This window comes from Bombus affinis, chromosome 14 (genome assembly GCF_024516045.1).
Source record: "Bombus affinis isolate iyBomAffi1 chromosome 14, iyBomAffi1.2, whole genome shotgun sequence".
NCBI lineage: Eukaryota > Metazoa > Arthropoda > Insecta > Hymenoptera > Apidae > Bombus > Bombus affinis.
This window is the reverse complement of record NC_066357.1, coordinates 3,366,394-3,385,955: the sequence shown is the minus strand read 5'-3', so window position 1 is coordinate 3,385,955 and position 19,562 is coordinate 3,366,394. Positions and strand designations below refer to the sequence as shown.

Sequence of the window (19,562 nt, the reverse complement as noted above, 5' to 3'; positions counted from 1 at the left end):
GTTACATTTGCTTTATCAAAGATTCAACCATTTCATCGGCAACTAATAATTAAACAAAGGCAAGCGAAAAAATCAGAGGATTCTGTTAGAGGAGGTGGAAACGAAATGCGGGGGCGATGCATTCAGTCACGAAATAGAGCGCAATGGGCGCGAGCGAAGCCCTTGGCGACACAAAGGGAGCGTAATCGACGGCGAAGGTTACTTTAAATTACTACGAATTCAGCTACAGTCGAGCGGCGTGCTGTAGGATAGCGAGGAAAGGGCGAAGAATGAATAATGCAGCTGGAAAAATCCATTGTTCGCGCAGTCGCCCGCGCCACATCTCTAACCTTTTGCCTAAGTACACAAGAGAAAACTCGCCGAAGAGTTATCCGCGAGCATTCCGGAAGATAGAGAGGAATTCTCGCTGGCAATCTCGCAAATGGTTGGTGCACGCGAACTTCGTGCCATCGTCGTTGAGGGGAGGACAGTGGATGCGCTCGAAGCTTCCCGGAATTACAATCCTCCAAAGGCTTATAACCCGAACTTCGAATCGATCATCGTTCGTCGTCAAAAGCAATTTCTGCGCGACAAGAACGGAGAAAATCGCGCTGCTTGCCAATCTTTCCTCGTTTCGACTCGGCGAATGAAAAGGAACTACGCACGTTGAAAATCGGAAGCTTTTGAGTAAAATCTTGATTAATATTTGAAATTTACGTGCTAAACTAAATGCTTTAAACAACTGATTACGATACGAGCATATCGATTACATTTTTTTTAACGAATCGCAATTTTCAATGAGATGCAAATTAATCTAGCCGGTTGTATCGACCGCGATGTAATTGCCCTATCGATTCGAACCGAATAATAAATGTACGGGTGTTAACCGGTGACATAACTTGCCGCCGCCCGCGAGCCCGACTCTCGTTTTTCTCCCCGAGTTTCCGTGGAGACCCGACGCGAAACGCGTCACGTTTTCCAATAATTCAATTTTTCTAGAGAAGCTACGCGTCTAGCGTACGTTGCATACCGTAGAACACGTGGGGTCGAGAAAAGGGGGTCGAGAAAGCTCACTCGAAGGGAGTAACTTTCCTTTCCGCTGTCTACTGATGTTAAGTCGTTAGCAATAGTAAATTTGAAGTTAGGTTCGTGACACGATTTTCTTGCTATTTTTCAGTGTTCTAGATTTTCATTGTAATATGGTGTAGTCTCATGTTGTACTCACCGATCGTTGTAACCACACAGTCTCTACTTTGTTATTTTAAAAGTCGCGTATACCGAGCCAGTCGTGCGAAGATTCACGACGCACCAACTGGCATAAATTACTCTCAACGCTCGCCGCTCTATTAGGCTATCGCAATTCTAGAACGAGGGTGTTCTGCCTCAGAGACGTAGCCGGACTCGCACAGCCGGATACCTTCAGTTTGATAGGCGATAAAGGCGGAAATTGCTGGCAGCGATTGCCGATAAAAGCTTGCCATTGCCTACGCCAACCAGTCGAACTCTTTTGCCTGCTTTTTCCCCTTTTCATCCTCTCCGTTTCTCGGCTTCCCTTTGTGCGACTTGTCTTCCTTGTCCCTAGCCAACGCCAACCTTCAGTCATCCACCCCTTCTAATCCGTGTTCTATATTTTTTTTTCTTCCTTCTGGTCTGACTGTAAAGGCCGCTCCGACTCCTTTCCCTTGCTTCATCCATCCATCTCTCGTTTTACGGTTTATCTACCTTTTAATCTTGCCCCTCTCGCCCGTCACGGCCATCCTTCCTTCCTTTTATCGCGCGATTCGATTGCACGCTGCAGACTACCCCATCCGCGATGCCTGCCACCGTGAAATACTCATATTACGTAGTACGATTACACGTTAGGAATCCTGATCAACAATTCGTGTTTATTATCGTGCCACCGGGATCTGCTCTGGTGTATTTTTGGATATCACGATAAGACTGACCGTTTACCAACACGTGCTATTATGACCGGGTTTATTTTCAGAGAGATATCAAACTTTGCTATCGATTCATCACTGTTTTCCTATTTTTATTGCAACGTGTGATGAAGTTTGCGTATTGCGTTACCGAGGTTTGCAACGTTGTCACGAAGTTTCCACAAATATGGGAATATCGCAAATTGTATAGAGTTACGTAATGCGTTTAAAAATTCATTTCGAAAAAGAAGAGTTTTGAAAAATATATCGCACAGCGTAATCACATAAAACTTGCGTACTTTTACGTTACTTTTTGTAATTAATGAAAGGCATCGATCGCTGATATCGATCAATGATACGCTATAATTTTCCATTAAAGGATCTCGTATGAAATATAAGAGAGGCAGACGTCATCGTCGATTTATCCCTGGCACGATTGTTTGAGATTTCGGATTTAAACGAGGAACAATAATGAAAGTCAACGATTAAGATTCATTAACGTGACGCTCATGACGGTCTTGAGACACAAGATGAGCGGAATTTCTGAAAAACGTTAGTTGGCTTCCCTTGTATCTATTTCCTTGTTCTCAAGTATCGCGTACGTAATGAAGAAAAATGGACGGGAAGAGGCGCGTGTTGTTGACAGAAATCATTAATCATCGTGAAATATTTTCCTGTGGGTTATACCTACGAGATAAAATTCTATCTTGTACCTTGTAAATACTAGCAGCAATTGCGGTTCATCTCGTATGAATGATCACGTATAATGTTCCCTCGCGATAAGCTGATGAAGGTTCTCTCATACAAGCCAGCAGAATGGTTCTCTCTGCTGTTCCGCATCAGGCTTGAATCGGCAGGTACGCTCGTTCAATCGTGATTCACGATTCACAGGCTAGCGAAACGCTAATCGAACGTTATTCTGGAATATTGTGCTCCTTGGGCATAGGATGCATCGTTGACAGGTTTCAGAGAAAATGGTATCTAACGCTAATATCTCGAAAGGCTATCAAGAATATTTCAATCCAACAAGAACCTTGATACATTGTAATTTGTCCTGATTAATCTTCGATAAAATTTTTTATTTTATCCGAAAGTATCGTAGACATGAAAATCATGGGCGACTTTTTATTGCCAGTTAATACATTATATTTTATATTATAGATTTTAGAATTATTTTCCATATGTTAAACTATAATTTTATTTCGATATCGTACGTAAATAATATGATTTTTATCTTCTAATATTTCTATCTCTTCCAAAGATATTATAGTCAAAATTCTTAAATATGAGATGGATTTATTATTAAACTTATTGGTTGGTTTATTAAAGAGACGAATGATAAAATTATAATAATCAGTGTTTAAAATCACTTTAAGTACAAGTACAGAGATATGCCAGTCGTAATCGTCTCTCGCCCAATGCTACTGTTCAACTCTACGCTCGCTGTTCAACTCTACGCTCGCTGTTCAACTGTATGGCTCGCTATAATGACTCGTTACAATGACTGTCCTAGAGACCATGTTCGTCTATTTGTATCGACCGGTGTTATTATAAAAAGCTCAAATGTAACTCCGATTGACGATTACAAATAATGGCTACAATATTTTGTCTGGAGTTCGTTTACCTTTGAACCTAGCAAACCAAAGCAACGTTGGTATTCCAAGGCACAATAATATGAGTCTCCCCCGATTCAAATCTTTCTTTGACTCATGTGCCGCTATAGATAATACTCCGTGAAAACTATCATTAGAGAAACTCGTACGGTATACAGTAGATAATAAAATTAATTATCGTCTCCGAGAAACTCGGAGGAACTTGGCCAATTCTCTTAAAGGTTAAATCGCGGTAGCTTCCTGTCGAATTAATTTTCGAATCGTCTACTTACCGCGGAAGTTTAAGCAAGCACAAGTATACCCAGTACGTGACTGTTCGTCGATATTTTCGATCGAAACGATACATCGCGCCTAGTTCTGCACGAAATCACATCTGGGAGACCTCGAGGCGGTTGAAAGTCCTCCGGCAATTAATTCTCGCGAGGTTGTTGCTCGAATCAACGTAGGGTTCACGCGAGCTTTCCTCGATCACGGACGCGTGGCCTCAGTTTGTGGAAAGTTCGCGACGCAGCAACGCTGCATCGTCGCTTCTATGGTATGTCTCGCGTGCGCACTAATCAACGAACTTGCGTACGATACGTTCGCCAGAAATTACGAGCTGACGTCGGAAGAAAGGTAAATCGATTCGTGAATGTAAATGAGGGAGGAATACTTCGTAACGGCGTTCGCTTTTCGCCACAACGCTTGTTACTATTATTAACATTATTATTATAATTAAGCGGCGGATGTTTATGCATGTATATGAAATTTATAGACGCAATAATATACATATATAGTATGTAAAAATGCACGAAATATAAAAATATAAAATATTTATCGTATTATTTAGAGGCCGAAATAAGTTTCCATTCGGATATTATTTCTTCAGGTATCATTATAAAACTATGAATTTGTATAGATGTTCGCAGTATAATTGAAATGTCCTACGTTTTAGAAACTGGTAAAATGTTGTGGAATAGAGAGTAGAATGTAAACGATAAATATTGGATTCTTGCTTAGTATCGTCATAATTAATAATTCTTGAAGCACGTGTAGTGGTAGTTGAAAAATTAAACTTTGAATAAGGATATTGGATATCGATAATGTTTAATCCACCTCGTCGAAGGAATTTTGGTATGGAAAAAGTTTTCTGCTAGATTATTATTACAAGTTTTGATCTTCGAAGAAGATTATTGGGAAATATAGGAGAATCATAAGTTTCTTACGATCTGTTGCGAAGTAAAGTGATGATACGTTAGGCAACAATAATAAATTAATATTGGAAGTGGAGGTATCCAAGAGTTTGTAATGTAATAGAGCAGTATAGCTGGAGGAATGTTTGCAATACATTGGAATACATGTACAAGGGTCTATACAATAACTGATCGAGTTCTAGCTTAGTTTAATTGAACCCTAAGTGATTCCTATACACGTAGTAATTGAATTCTAACTAAAATCTAAACTCTATCTCTTCCTAATTTGATTCTCATTAATTTAAAATTAATATCGCAGATATCAGTGATAAATTCCCTTACTTCGATAGATTTTTATAAAACAATTTTCTATAATAATAGAAGTTTTAATCGATATTTTTTGAATTCGTAGATTCTATGAAACACATAGTTATTTTAGCTTTTGCCCAATAGTGTACATATATATGTGTATACATACATATGTGTATACAGTAGGATATATATATCTTCCTATTTGAAACGTATTTATATCTCAAATCCTCAACACGATTTTTCCAAATTCCATCACACCAATCTCTCCTTCAGCCTCTGAAATGCACCGGGATGTTCATATCTCGCCAAGAAACGAACCAATCAGCGAACAGAGGATCGAAGCAGCACGCTTCGTTGTACCGCAGATGATCCGTGTTTCCGAAAAATAAATCTGACCGCTGACGAGGAAACGAAGCAACGCGCCGACACTCTGGGAAATACAATTGTAGAAGAAAGAACAGACGAAGGAGGTCAACGTGATTCCTGATTTTCTTCTAACTCTCTCTCTTTCTCTCTCTCCACCCTTCTCACTCTCTGTCCGTCTTTCTCTCTCTGGTTTCTCGAAGGGTAAGTTTATCGCGGTTAAGGTGGCGTGCGGCGGGCTCGATTCAACGGTTAGTCGATGCAATTTCCGTGGACGTCGGTGGAAAGAGTAACACCAGCGAGAAAAATGGAACCTAGGGCAAAACGAAGAAGAGAACCGAGCTCCCTGACTATTCTGATCTGCGATCGCGTAAAATTATCGCTCTTCGTCGTTGACAACGCTGTTACATACGCAAATCAGAACCCTGTTTGATTCCCCTGTTTGATTCCCCTGTTTGATTTCCCTGTTTGATTTCCCTTTGCACGCGCACGAATTTTTAGCCGCTGTTAACCGTTTGTTGCCTTTTACACGCAACGACGATAAGCCGTTCTCTCTGGTGCATTATTGTCTCTGACCGCGTTCGGTTAGCGTTTTAACGAGCTTCTTCGTCTTTAATGATTGACCATAGAATATTATTTAATAAGTAGCACTAGACCGTCAAATTCTGACTCTGGGTAAACGAAATTTCATATGCACCTAATAGTTTCTCTAAGCTTCTCGATCCAAGCAAGCACCCATTTCTTCTTCGAATATTCCATGTTTCTAATCGGTCATTATCAGCCCGAACATGAACCGAAGTAACGAGAATAATCCAGACAAGAAGCAAGTACTAAAACCGACAAGTTGCCGTTAGAAAACAAGGCTCATCCCTTCTTGCCTCGGTTTTAAACAGCAAGAAACAAATTACCCATCTGATGCTACATCTTAACCAGTGGCGTGTGCTGCAACAGATTCTCTCCTCTCATTCCACTGTACATCGGTTGCATCGACAAATATGAAGAGGTTTACCGAATCTACCGGGTATTCGGTTCGGTTATGGTCCCATGTTTAGAGACAAGAAAATGAAGGGAGAAAGGGTAAAACGAGCAGGTTTACAACGTGTCAAGGTTTCGTAGGACGCGGAGGGAAACGAATCCTTGGGAGCATTCGTAATCCCTGGCTTGTAGCGGCAATCGGACCTGGCTCTGACATGGTACGGAAGAACGTTAGCTCGAGGCTAGATGCGTAACTATTGTCATGACTTAACTCGAAACATCGTTCATCTAAAGTGGACAATAATTTCTCTGTAGATAAACGGTGTTCGAGGCATCAGTGGCAGGGTTGTTCGTATGAACCCCTGATTCGTCGTTGTGTCCCGTACACCTGTTCTCATGCGTGGGCGTGTATAGGTGCGGATCGTACGAAATTGCATGCAGTTGCTCCTACGTAAACCAAATGTACGCCGGATTAGAGATTCATAACCTGTGCTCCCCTGTCTCTTCTACCTACCCCTGTGTTCGAGCCCTTTTCGACGAATCGAGACCAAGACTAATCTGGAACGGAGACTCCTCGTTTATCTGCGCTTCATGGACACCGAACCGTACGGGTTATCACGTTCACGGAGCAAAATCGCTTGGGTCGTAACACGAATTTTGCTTCGCGTATATACACGTACGTGCTTCGGTCCGCCCAGCTAGCTCTGATTCAATCGTATGTTATTCAAACAAAATTGAATTTCTCGGCCGGGCTGCTTAATCGGCGAAATTAAGCAGCACACGCGCCGCCTGATCTCTAGAATCAGTTTCCAACCGGTTAGAAAAGCAATTCGTGCTATGGTATCGATTACGATGGCGCGTATAGTTCCGGGCATAGTTCGCGGCGGGATACGCGATATCGGCGGCCAATTAATTCGATCGGCGTACTAATTACGAGCTAACGGGCATACACAGATGTTAGAAAATTTATGTCGCGTCTCGCGGAATTTATCATTGACCGACCAACAGCGAGCGTCGAAAGTCGTGTCACGATTAATTATTGTTCACGATGAAAAACGTTTAGTGTGACACGATATCGTTACAAATGTAATTATAAGCGACATAAAATTGATTGAAAGAAGAATTAAGACTTAAATGTTGAAAGACGAGTAAAAACTTGAATATATTTTAAAGGGCATTTACTGAGAAATGTGCACTTATTGCTTAAATTTAATTAGAAAGAAAAGAATAAGTTTTCATGATAAAAATAATTACAGATAAGAAAAAGAGAAAGAAGAAAAAAAGAAGAAAGGGATTACCAAAAAAGAGAATAAATGTCCCGAAGAATGATCTGTAAATTTCCAAGACATCATAGACTGGGCTTTAATTAACGTGGGATTTGAATTCCAAGGTTTCATGAATATTTATACGAAACTGAAAAATACTTTCGCAAAGTAGCGTGGGTGTGCTTTGTACACAACGAGATAGCTGTCAAATAGGAAATGCCTCTCGAGTCATCGAGATGCAGCAAAGGAAAGTGTCAACCGTGCATCGTGTCACAGAAAGGGCATCCCGGCAATCTTTCACTCCACTAATTCAACGCCTCCGTCCTTGGGCCCTCCTTATTTATCCCCGTTGCGCTTCTACCCCGTCGGTTCGAGCGAAAGGGATTTTTATTTATGCATCGTCTGCTTGTTTCTGCTTCAATACGTTTCTCTTCTGCTTAGACCTGTCCAACGCTATACAAATCCTCCTCCGTATCTTATACGTGGCTAAATGACGCGGAGGAAACAGGTTACAGCGTGTACCAGTTTGGTCTAAAAGTTTATTAACGTCACAGACGTTGATTTTTCTTTCTTGATTGTTCCCTCTTGATTATAGTTGAGAAGGTTCGACGTATCGTTTCAGAGGTACGGACAGAAAAAGAATAATCTCGTTTCATTTCCCAAGCCGCAAACCGTCTCGTCCCTCGAAACGGGATGGGGCGAGACTCCTCTCTTCTGTTTCTTCTTTTCTTTATTCTCGAATCGAAAGAATTGTTCGGCAGAGAAACATGGCGAGCGTGTATGCAATACACGTTTCCATCGAGAGAAATATAAGGATCGTCGTTGCAAATGTTATTGGAGGCGTCCGGGGACGCGAAGTGGATTGGAACGAGTGGGTTTCGGAGAATTGAATTTAGCCATTCTCTCATTATTTTATTGGCGGTGTATCTCTGTGTACGACGATGAGACCAGGATACGTGCCTCGCTTGTTGCTTTACTGGATCCATTTTGGCTCGGAGTCCCTTAACGAGCGAACTGTGCAGGACAGCTCTACGCTTTTTCGCGCGATTCCACGCTCGTTTCCCTCTTCTTTCTCTATTTCTCCCCATCTACATTCTCCCTTCGCTGTCTCTATTCCAGTCGCTTATCCGTGGCCAGAGGAAAGGCTTTGTGAAATTGCAAGAGTTATTTGCACTTTCCTCACCGAGGGACTTTTCGCCGGGACAATGTATGTCGCAGAACGTTTGTGTCGCGATTGAGCAATTAATTAATGCCCTTGTGTCGCGCACACTTCTCTTTTACCATCCTTTTCGTTACTCTTGTAAACGTCACTCTGCAAATACTTTTCCCTACGCCCATGCTGGCCTCGAAAGAGAGATAACTGTTTAAACGTTGCGTTAACTCTCAATGAGCTTCGAGTCGATTAAATGAAAAGAAGGAAACATTAAAAACGTAATACTCTCCTTTTTTCATATTTTATACATAACTCATAAAAGCTTTGCGGTTTGTTTCTTTTATACGTTCGCCAATAAGCGTTGCCAGAGGTAAACTTGCGCGCATTATAATAATCGGAAATTCGTGGACGCCAGAGAGGAAACCGAAACGCAAGCACAACTTTCAATACACCGTTGACTAATGCACAATGCCTGTAAACCGAGAGTTAATATCCAAAAAGTTAATCCTCGTACTCGTTCGCTTCGGCGCTTTTATGCCCCGGGTCACAGCAGCGCGAATCGTTTTCCCTCGAAATATCGAATAACGAATATTTTCCTTCGACAGGATCGACGCGTGTCAAATAAAAACGACCCTCGACTAGGTGCAAATGAAATTAGAAACAAACACGTGCCGATTATTTCCCGAGTAATTTTTCTCATAGGAAATTTAATACAATCGGTCGAATGGAAACGTTAAAATTAATCAAACCGAATTAACTGATTTTATTCGCGATTGGTCACGACGATAAACTGCAATTTTTCAGAATGCAAACACTCTTTTTTTTTCTTTTCTCTTCGTGGTTGACAGTGTCAGCCATTGAAAAAGAATAAAGAAAACAACGGTAGGATATACAACAATAACACCTACAAAAAAGCAAATACGTCGCATTCGTAGGCAAAATGCGGAATGCATCATAAACTTGGACATAGGTAGACACGCATGGAACATTTTTGCGGATGCTATTTTTTACGTTTTTTGTACGCTAACAACGAGATCCTTCGAGCGGAGTTTGTTGTATTGTGAAAAACACTAGTGTAATTGAAACGGCGAGTAATAATGAGTGTATTTCCTCTTTCATGAAACGTTTCCACGACCTCCTTAACCCGCCCATCAATTATTCGCCGCTATGAAAAGGAGATATCATGGGCCGCGTATGCGTTCTTGCCATAATTTCGTCGAGAAAATGTAGCGGTAGAAAGTTGAAAATGGACAAGTAACGAGGGGTACCGGTATTTTCAAGCTGGAATTTTGACAGAAAATACAAATGCCCGGTACGAAGTATGCTACCGGAAGTCACGCGACGGAAACATTTTTTCAGAGAAACCTTTTGCGCCGGCCGGTACGTGGTATCACGTACACTCAACTTTTACCTAATTCTGCGGCTTGCCCCCAGTAATACAGTCGTTCACTGTCGCCGGCTGCCTCAGTAATTTAACGTAGCATCCGAAAAGCCAAATTTTTCTTCTCTGAAAATGGAAACAGGAAGAAAGGAAGTTTTCCTCGTTCCATATCTTTACGAGGATCGTTTGTTTCACGAATTTATAACAATTTCTCAAGAAAATTACAGTCGTCTGGGTGTTTCGATATTTTGGTAAAAAGAAGTTGTGCGAAGATCATAAATCCGGGCATAACGATCTCGAACCTTCAAATTAAGGGCAGCAGCAATTTTCCCAGACCATCGCGTCCGTTGGATAAACATAACTTTTAAAGCTACAAATTACTGCAGGAACGATCTGGTGATGGAGGAGACGCCGCCCAAGTTAGCCTCATCATCAGCGAGGGCGTGCCATTAATCTGCGAGAGCTGTTCCAACGCTAATCGAGGTTCGACCAATTATGTTCACCACGCATCCAAAATGGTTACCTGACTCTTACTTCATGAATTAGTTGGCGATGGAAGTTGCGAATGAATAGACAGATCGTCTTCGAGTAACGATCTTTTCCCCTCTACAAAACAATTGCAAACTCATGGTATCACAAGGGAAAGAGGAAAAGAGAAAAATGATAAAATTTCAATTATCGACAGACTGACTAAGTAGAATCGGTGAAAATTAATTAACGACGCTACTGGTCTTGTTCAAGGAAATCTTGTTGAAAGTACTCTCGAATGTTTCATCCTTGGTACGTTCCAAATTTATTAATTACTTTTAAACTCCACTCGCAAATCGGTATTTGCAACCCGGTATTTAGCGTTCTCTCAATTATGGATATTTAGTTCGTGCGGAAGTAATTTGAATCGTGATAAACACGGAGCACCTGCATTATTTAATGATCGATTTCAATCGACGATGTCCGCTCTTGCGGACATTTAAACATTTACCTTCCATCGAGGGATGGACTGATATCTTCTTCCCTCAAACATATCGCTACCATTTGACATCGTCTTGTTTATCTTGTCCGAAGATCAATTACATTGCCTCGATGAGATAAATCATTTGGAATAAATGTTTTTCCATCCTGTTCGTTCCTCTTGCAAAAAATATACTTTGGGGTAAGATAGAACTATTTGAGTCGGTTGGATATTTAGTTCAAACTAGGAAATTTGCCTTGTTCAATTCGGTTCAAAATAATTTTTGGCCGATCTGCGTTTGAAAATTGACTATTACGAGTTTTCCTTAGCCCTGTCCATAAGATTTTTCTTGCTAGAGATAACACTTTTTCAATTCTCGTTGTTATATTAAGACACCCTCTGCTATTGTAGTATACGTTGCGTCTTAATTTTCTAAAACTTAGTTTGGTATCTGAGAGGTTCATATACAAGTCTGATTATTCTTTAAACAATTTACGATTGAACTTTAAGATGTTAAAACTCTCTTTCCGTTTCTTTCTTTCTCTCTTAGCTGACTCAAACCTATCTCATTTTACTAACCTTATTTTACGACTTAACCAACTGTCACAGTGAGGATTTATTTAAGCGCTATATCCGCCTGGATCTCTTCTATGCTACATTTCCAGTCCGGTGTAACTTAAAGACAACGTAAATACAGACAGGAACTTGAGAGAACAGCGAGTTTCAGGATTAAAGTAAAATTATTCGTTTTTATGTATTCAAATGTCCAGTCGTACGAAGGAGAATGTTTTTCCACCTTCGTGGGGTTGGAATGTTATTCAACCCTCAGCCTGCCACGAGTACTTCCTATTAAGGATTTGCATACCTTACACATCGCTTGTTTGCTGCCAGATTTACGGCCGACCCTTTGCTATGAACTCTAGCGACTTCGTCCATTATAACCGTTGCTTCTCCTAATATATACAATGACCCTTAATTGCATGCCAATGCTCGGACGGATAAATTTAAGGCGAACACGAAAGAAAAAAATCTCTCACAAACTCTCTCCTATACGTTCTTTAATTATTAGCTGGCCAGTAGTTGAGAAAAAGTGTAACGAAGTACTAAATCTCCTTTATGACGACCATAATTGAAGAACACACGGAAAAGGTATAAAAATTCATTTCTGTTGATTCTTTTTATCACACCCTTTTGTACAATGATATTAAAACTGCTAGTTATATTCTTTCTCTGTGATCTTCAAATATAAATAGATAGAAAAAGTCGTTGCTTTGTCAATTTGCATATCACTCTATTCGCCTCGTCGCAATTACGTCTGATTTAGATTAAAAGTTTCACGTTTAATCGATCGGAAAGAAGCGAAAAACGTGAAAAGTTTTTTTAACTCGATTGCAATCTTTAGCCCAAGAGATGACATTAATTCGCAGGGAAACACACGAACTCGCTCGCGTATTTGTGGTACTCACCGCGAGCGTGTTTTATCAAGGAACGATAGCTAAACGGGAACAAAAGCTGGTCAATGTATTTCATCCAAAGCCGATCCCGAGGGTACGTCCTGGTATCTCTCGACTCATCCTTTCGACGCGTACGCCTCCTCTATTCACCGTTCTCTGACCGACGATCGATCGCCTTCCAAGAGCATGTGTCGACCTTTCTCTCCTTGTGGACTCTATCCACAAGAACTGAGAATTCTGCCGGTTTGACGAGTTTCCAAGGGGGATTTTACAATGAAACGCACATGATGAAATCGACGGGAGCTGATATAGACTGCGGGCAAAGTGAGCCGTGTTCCATTCGTCGCTTTTAACCGGTTGCGAATAAATCAAAAGCTCGACGTTCGTACTTTCTGTAAATATACGTCGCACGCTCTCTTCCGTTCGACGCTTCTATTTAATATAACACAAGTGCGGACTCGTTGTTTATAAATTTGTCCATATTCCCTTGCCCCGATACGTTCGACACGTTTCTTCGAGCCTCGCGGCTTCATTTACGCACTTTTAACGAACGATACTTGAATATCAGTGGATTTCCTCAAGTAAAGCGCAAGTGGTCTTTATAGAGAAACGAGGTAAACCTAACGAATTGCTTGGAAATTAGTAAGAATTTGAAGAATTACTACTCGTTCGAGATCACGTATTTTCGATATCCTAATGAATATTCAAGTAGGAAGTACTAACGAATTATTATTAATTGTTTCTCCGACAGTCTACGTCAATTATTAAAGTTTCTACGAAACGAATAAGTATCCTAGTACTTACGAGCCAAGAGTGAGATCTAATTATAGTAAGTGACATTTCCTGTAACTCTTAAACAACATCTTTGCCTTAACGCGATTCCACCCTATCGAATGATACTTTCGTTCCCTCTGACAGGATCGTTGTTGTTTACGAGCAGTCCATTCGACACATCAACGGTCACGGCATACTTAGAGGAAGACAGTCATTCATTCGGATGAACGTCATTTACGATGGCGAGCTCATTGTGTCATTTCGATGTTTGCCAGCCTATCACCGAGTAACGATCCATTCGTCGAGGGATGAAACAGTAAAACGCTATCAGGATAAGACCGTGCCATTTACCCGGGAATTTCGGTCGATCTAAGCCACGAGGGTCCATACGCGGTTCTAACCGTGGAAAAGGTTCGACGTAGTTAAGGTACGCAAAGTGAACTGGAGGAATACGGAGAACGTTTGAGGGTTAAAAGCTCTCGATCCCCATTGGCTCAACCATTGCCGAAATCTCGTGGGTTAAGTTCCGCGTCGTTGAACGACTCGAGTTTAAAAGGAATCTCTATACTCTTGGCATTATTCAACCCACGTCTGTGTACGAATAATACAACCGACGAGGTAAAGAATCGCGAGTCGTTCGATCATCAGGCAGCCACAATTGACACAACACGCGGACCAGATGCGGATCAGACGTATTGAAAGGCTATTTGCGGGACGAAGAGAAATTTGAGAGAGTGCGAAATAGGCCATAGGAGAGAAAAGTGGGCCACACGTGGACGAGAGAGTATTAGCATAGATCGAATGGTTGGCATTGCGGTGTCGGCTAATTAGAAGGACAGATCGGTTACATATCGACGAGACGGCGCGACGCGACGCGACGCGGTGAAGCGTTCCAGTCAGCAGTGGCTCCTGCTGCTGCCAATGGCTGCAACTCGTCCGTAGAACTGCATAATCGAATCTAATGGTGACTGTAAACCGATGCTAATCGATAGACCGCCGCCACGACATCGCCTTTGCCAGAGCGGTCATTATGCGCAAGCGATTTGCAATTGGATTTAACAAAGGAGAGATAATCATTCACGACGGTCCATTCGTTCGTTCCAGGTATTTCTACGCCTCGTTCGAAATCATTCGTGAAACGTTTAACTGGTTCCTAGAAAAGTTGATCGAACAGAGAGTTTTCTAGCTATCACTTCGCCCAAGGATTATCTCGATTATTGATCGGCCTCACTGACGTTCTTGTTTCAATTTCGCTTTTATATCGTAATGAAAACACGTAGGGCCGTGGCGAAATATCGTCAATTACCCAACTCAGGGTCCGAACGTTTCTCTCTCGACCGAGAGAATTTACAGAGTCGCCGTATTACAAATTCGCAAAGAATCTCGTGAAAAGTAGGCTCTCTCTGCAAGCTTCTATTATTTAACCAAAGGAATCGGAAAGCCGATCCTTGCTACGCGAAATCTCGAAAGAAACTCTGGTTGAGAAACGGATAATACAACGTAAATACTGAATCTTTCAGGCTTCCGGGAAAAATCCAGCTTAAAGTGCGTTCGTGTATTAAAACGTAATGTAGGCCAAAAAACTGCCTATTAACGAATATCTGAGCACCGATGGAAGTATCATCGCGGTTAAATATTTTTCTGTAAACCGATTACTGCCGAGCATAAATTCACCTCATTAAGTTCAACGTTTCATCCCCTTTTACTCCGTTTCGTAATCCGTTTTCAACTTTTACGGCCGTGATACATCAATATGCCGCACTTGTCGCGCGTACAAATGAATAGAAATATGTTTGTACCTTAGAAGCTGCACAATGATAAACGTTATTACTGGTGTACTTGAAAACATAATTTATATCCTAGAATGGAGGTGTACGCAGTTAAATTAAATGTATACATTTCCTGAATGGGTCAAATAAAGCAGGCATATATCTTGCAAGCTTGGAACAATTTTCTTCTCGTGCGGAAACTTGTGATACATGCAGACACGACTACAACTTCGTTCGAGTAGCGAAAGTACCAGGTACACGAAGAACTGTTTCCTCAAACCGTTCAATTATTAACGTCATTTGCTGATGAGAACTCGTCAGGTAAGCTGCCTTTGTCCTCTTTATTCTTCCAAAATTTTATCCTTTCTTTCTTGCCATTGTTTGAAACCTTCGTATAGTCTCACATTGTACATAAGTATTGTAGTAAGTTGATTCCGGCCCGACGTCTGACTAGAGCGGTCTGCTTCTACTTGCGTTTGATGTATAAAAGAGGCGTTATTAAAACGGCGTTGTTGCTTAGTCACTTTCGCCGTTTCGCCAGATTAAACAACGTAATCTCACATAATATTACGAAAGTAATTGCTCCTTGTGGCGTTGGTGTAAGATGAAATGAATTTTGAGAAAGGCATGCCTACGTGTGGGAATATTGAAATAAGGATCGGGTTTCGAGATTATAATTACGAGTTGCAGTTGTGCCTGGCAACGAGAGAATAGTGATGAAATATTCCGACCCTCCCACAGGAAGTTTCGCCCGTATCTGACAAAGAAATATTTAATGGGAACATGGACGTGCCGCGACGAAGCAACGGAAAACTTTAGCATCTGTCCTCGCGTCGCCCTTGCCAGTCCCATTCAGCCTGCATTTCATATCGGCAACGCGATTTACACAATTTGTTAACGGAACTTTATTTGCCACTTTAAGACGCGCGAAACAATCGACAAACTGGGAATAACGCGGTATCATAATCGCGTTTGTTAAAGAGTTTCGAACTCGAATCCCCGTGTTTCTAAGTTGGAGCCGCGATAAACGGGTCTCCCCTTTGAATTACTTTAACGAGAGCTACAAACGAACCCAGGCTGAAACAGATTCCATGTTAAAATGCAAACGGCAGGATCGATACTATTCTCGGTTAAATGGTTGTTTTGAAAGGACCAACAATTGCCCCGTCGATGCCACGGCCGATCGGAGCAGCAAAATTAGCTAATTGCAAATTATGTTTACGATCTTGTTCTCCCTTTGTACGAAGAAGCACTCGTGCGAGTATTCGTTCACGTGACTTGAATTTCTTCGTGGTTCCTGAAGGCGCAAGCAAGATTGCGAGCGAAGTGGATGCGGATCGAACGTGGTCGGCTTGAAACGATGGTGTGCCGATAAGGAGAGAGAAACCGATGAATTCAGAAGGCCAGATAGAAAGTTACGTTATGTGGAACACAAAAGTCTGTAACACGCGAAATAATCTCTTTGTAAAATCACATTTCTCCAGCGTCTTTTCGAGATATAGCAACAAGGCCAATAAGCGATCCATCCATCTGTCGACGAGTAGTATTACGTCAAGCTAAGCAATAAAGTTTTCTGTTTGCGAGAGAGGTAAAGAAACGAATATTGCCGGGATGGAAGGTTACTTGTTCTTATCAAATTGCAGCGGGTAATTGAACGAACTGGTCTGCTTCTGACAGACGAAAATTGAGAAATAGGATTCGCGGAAGAACGTCTGATACGCTAAAAAGTTGCCGCAAAAACGAAGGGGCAGTCAGGTGAAGTTAATTTGTGATGCGTTATTTATTTCTTCGAGGATTTTTAAACACCAGTCAAGCCAACGCTATTGTTGCGGGTAGAACGTTCGAGGGCCAGGGCCATAATTCTTCTCCGCTATTTTTGGGTCGATAGCTTTTATAAAAGATGTCGTGGTCTATCCATCAATTCTACTGGGAAATTGATGATTATGTACAAAGGATACGAACGAGAATATGGGAGAACGAGATATGCAAAAACTATTCGAGATAAAAAGCACCGAGAATTTCCATTTTCTGCAAAACTCGAACGTACGTGGGGCGATTTTTTTTTCTTTCTACATGGATATCGGCCATGAGATTCGGTTGCTGCCTCGCCTCAGAACGAATTTCCAATATTTTTTGTAATGTTACACAATTCGCTGTTACAAGAACGTTACCCGTTAAGACTGAATGCGTTAAATTTCAATGGAATTTTTCTCCGTCGTTCATGAATCAAGAATGGACGAGCCGATGCGAAACTTTTACGTGGCGATAAAACCGAGAGAACAATCCTTCGCGAAATATAACGTAACGAGGATACCAGATAACAGATTTAAATTATAAACAAGCATAAAAAGAAGGCCGCCGAATTGAACGTCTCTTCCTTATTATTCCTCGTTGTGCCTCGTTGTGTGTCCTGCAGGCAAAGTAATCTCACGATAATTTCAAGCAAACGAAGAATAAGTCTTTGTCGGTACTAAATAAAGCGATTTTGAAACTCTCAGCTGTGATGATAAAGCACGACGGCATCGAAAAGGCACGAGACATTTTTCCCATAATCAAGACACCTCTTCGTGCAGCCGGAAACAGGCCTCGACAATGCCTGGTCGCTCGATATTCTTTCACGCAGCTGCGCTTTCTTTAATGAAACTTTCATAAATCCGGCGGAGCTAGTACTTTGTGATTGCTCGCGGAATTAGACAACAAGAAGCTCGTAATCGGGTCTGTCTACCGTCTATTCGGAATTCTCGTCCGTTCCCCGAGGGTATTCAGGCATCGTTGCTTTGTACACGACCAGTCGAAGAGGCTAAAGCCGACCGAAGTTCTGTCTCGAACACGCAACGACAAGGGGCAAGTCCTGGCCAGGCGAATGCTATTAAAAGCGTGGTCGGTGTGGCAAGAGCTAGCGCGTATTAAGAAGCTTCCCTACGACCCGAATAAACGTCACAACGACCGACTAATACACCGTTCCGCGCAGTTGCCGGAATAGAAATGGCTCCGCGAAGCGTAAAACATTGTAATCCCGATGTAGTAGCGGTGCAACCGAGTTATCTCCAGGGAAAGCCCGGAACTTCAAGGCTTCTTTCGCGCAATAAAGTCGCGCCGACATCGCTATATTCGCTATTTCGGTTCCAACGTAATAAGACCAACGAACGCGAACATATGGTAGTCGACGCGACTACCACCTTAATTTTGAACAACGAATAAGCTACGTTTCTAACTTACACAGCCTGTAGCGATTCCATGCACCGTTGTACAATTTGGGAGTTGCTTTCGACGAGTTTTTCGTGCTTTATACAGTTTCCAGCGAGACCACGTTTTATGGTTTTATCGGCCGGATATTTCTTCTTTTTTGCGAATGATATTACGTCGAAGTTATCGCGAAGCTTTCTTGCGTATGTTTATGGAAGGGTGTGTAAAAAGATCAGAGATCCATTGGAAACTTGCCAAGCCTTTTAAGTGATAAACTTTAGCAATTTAGTCGCTCGATGGTCTATCGATAGACGTACAGCAGTTAAATTTGATAGTTGAATTAAAAGTAAGAAACGTGTGATTCCGTGGGATATCGATCTATGTGAATTTCCGTTCCATTCATTCTGCTTCCTGTTTTTCCTTTTCTTGCGCTACACCCTGACAAAGATGAACAGCAAGAGTAAAACACTTCGAAAAACATCGATCTCGTGGATAGAAAAACAGAATTTTTTCCTAGGAAAGTATTGTTCTCAGTGGGAAACGGAAAGAACCTTCATTTCTCATTTTAAATAAAACTCTCTGTATAAGCTCCCTTGGCTTGCTTTCCCGTTAGAGGTAAAGGTTTTCGGCTTCGTACAAATGATAGAAAGAAACAGGTTGAACCAGACAGAGATTCCAAGGAGGAACAATTAGTTCTCAGTGTCCATTTCTTCAACCAACTTACGTACTAATGGCTCTTGGTAACATTTCTAAAATTGACGGTTTGACAAAAAGAACGAGAAATTTCCATAAAAGAAGATTAGATTGAACGATCAAACGAGAACTAATTTACGTTTCATTAAATCCCCCTACATGATTCATGGATGAAGCTGTTCCACGGTAATTTTTGGAAATCGCGAATATACATGTAGTAACTTAATAGGTCTTAGAAGAAGGACAAGTAATGATGTTTTGGTTTAATAAATAATATTCAAAATAACGAACTGATTACAATATTGTTGTACGTCTTATTATCATACTCGGCTCTCAACTTCCCAATTCACACTCTCCGGCTCCTCCACTCACACTCTCCAGCTTCTGCATTCGCTCTCCCTGACTTCTCAACTAACACTGTACGCCTTCTCAATTGACTAATACCCTCTGGGCTAGCATCCCTTTGTCTTTTCTTAGCCCCACCACGCATGTGTTCCGCGAAGACCCGTGGCCAGGGTCACGTAAGCCTTTTCTACGAAACTATTCACTTGAAAGGACCGACGATACATTGATGGACCCGACGACGCCTCGGCCCTCGCGACATT

At 41.6% G+C, this 19,562-nt stretch overlaps 1 long non-coding RNA gene across 2 annotated transcripts in view; it reads right to left on the bottom strand.

Moving 5' to 3' along the window:
- The window catches only part of LOC126924430 (uncharacterized), a 54,698-nt gene that overhangs the window by 32,454 nt on the left and 2,682 nt on the right, over window positions 1-19,562 (bottom strand). The window lies entirely within an intron of this gene.